Source organism: Hipposideros armiger, unplaced genomic scaffold, assembly GCF_001890085.2.
Source record: "Hipposideros armiger isolate ML-2016 unplaced genomic scaffold, ASM189008v1 scaffold_699, whole genome shotgun sequence".
Lineage (NCBI taxonomy): Eukaryota > Metazoa > Chordata > Mammalia > Chiroptera > Hipposideridae > Hipposideros > Hipposideros armiger.
In genome coordinates, this window is record NW_017732049.1 from 167414 (window position 1) to 169185 (window position 1772).

The following is a 1772-nucleotide window of genomic DNA, read 5'->3' on the forward strand; positions in this document are numbered from 1 at the left end:
AAAAATGTAAGTTGTAGATTTTTCCCTTTTTTTCTTAGAAAAGAAAATTTAAAACTACAGACTTAGGCCTTCATTAGATATCATTTTAGGTTCCCAGTGCAGTACTTTAAATTTAAATTTTGATTTCTTTCATTATGGGTTGTTTCTAGGTTAAATCTTGGGATATTTCTGTCAAGTCTTGAGCTGTATAATTCCTTTAACACTAGATTTAGATAGATCATATAGATCAGGTGATTACTTTCAGAACCTTAAAGACTTTTACTCATAGAATGAAAACATAGGGGAGAAGTATTTTGTATAGAATGATGTATATAAAAGGTTGGTTTCTATATTGTTGGTATGTAGTACTTTATAAAAAACAGTTTCTTTCAAAAGCTTATTGTATAGTTATCCATCATTAATTAATAAATTAATAAACTTAGTAAAAGGTTAATAGTTAAGAAAACAAAATTCACCTAAGCATATAATAAAAATACTCATACCTTTGATTTTTATTAATGTATTTACTACGTTAGTAAATACAACTAATTACATATTTTAAAATATTATTAATTATTATGTATAGATTCCAAGTTATATTTCATGCTACTCTAAAAGAGATTTATTAGAGGTGAGGTATTCAACATAGAACAAAGTAGCCAGTATTAATGCATCAAGAAGTTGACTTAGTAATCAAAAGGTGTTTAGTAGATAAGAAATCATAGCAATGAATATAAGTTCCCCTTAAGAATATGTAGGAAAATAATGCTAATGTAACAATATGGGCAAAAATCACTGGTAAGAGGTAGAGAAAGGAGTAAAAAATGACAAATTTAGTTAAATGCATTTAGACGGATTTCACGTATTAGCATACAATGTTTCTGCGATTGTGATGGAAGTCATAGGAATAGGGAAAAAATAAAAGGAGAATCTAGAGTGGTAAGGAAGAAAACAGGTCACAGAAGGATTTTCTGTGCTAAATCAATTTTATATCAGTTCAAGATAGCAGTTTATCCCGAGAGCAATTGAAAGTTCATTAAATATTTTTTAAGATATTGTAATCACATTTAAATATATTTCCCAAAGTGAATATGGGAGTATTTTCAACAAATTTGGAGGGGTACTATACTTGAAGGATTACCAGTTATGAGACTCACTACAAATCAAGTGAGAGATAATGTCAGACAGAGCAAAGATGATGGCAGAGAGTTGGGAAAAACAACAACAAAAAGAGACAGACTTAAGAAATATCAAAAAGAGAAAAATTAATAGGCCCTAATAGTTGATTCAATACAGGGGTGAGTAGAGGCGTTAGTGGGATCTAAGAAGAAATAAAGTCGGAAATATCTGCATTGACAAAACTGCTCCTCAGGGGAAATGGGGGGCTGGGAAGTTCAGTTTGAACTTGTTGAATTGGAACTGGGCATCCAATTTGAGAGTTCTAGGCCGTTACTTCTAAATGTTTGGAACTTAAGAGTGATCAGGGCTGTAAACGTAGATCTGGAAGATGGCAACACACAACTGCTTGTTTAACATATGGGAATTGATGCGCTTTTCCTGGGAGCATGAATAAAGGGATGACAAAAATATGTTTGCAAAAGAACCACAAGGAACACCAGCCTTTGTCAGACAGAGGAAGAGAGTTGGAAAAGGGGGCCAAACAGAGGCACCCAGGGAAATTAAAAACTCCAGAGGGTGCTTGTCACAGAAGCTATAAATGAGGGTGATATACATAATCAAAGATATTAGAGGGCACCTACCTAGTAATAACTGAAAATTGTCCATGGAAGTGA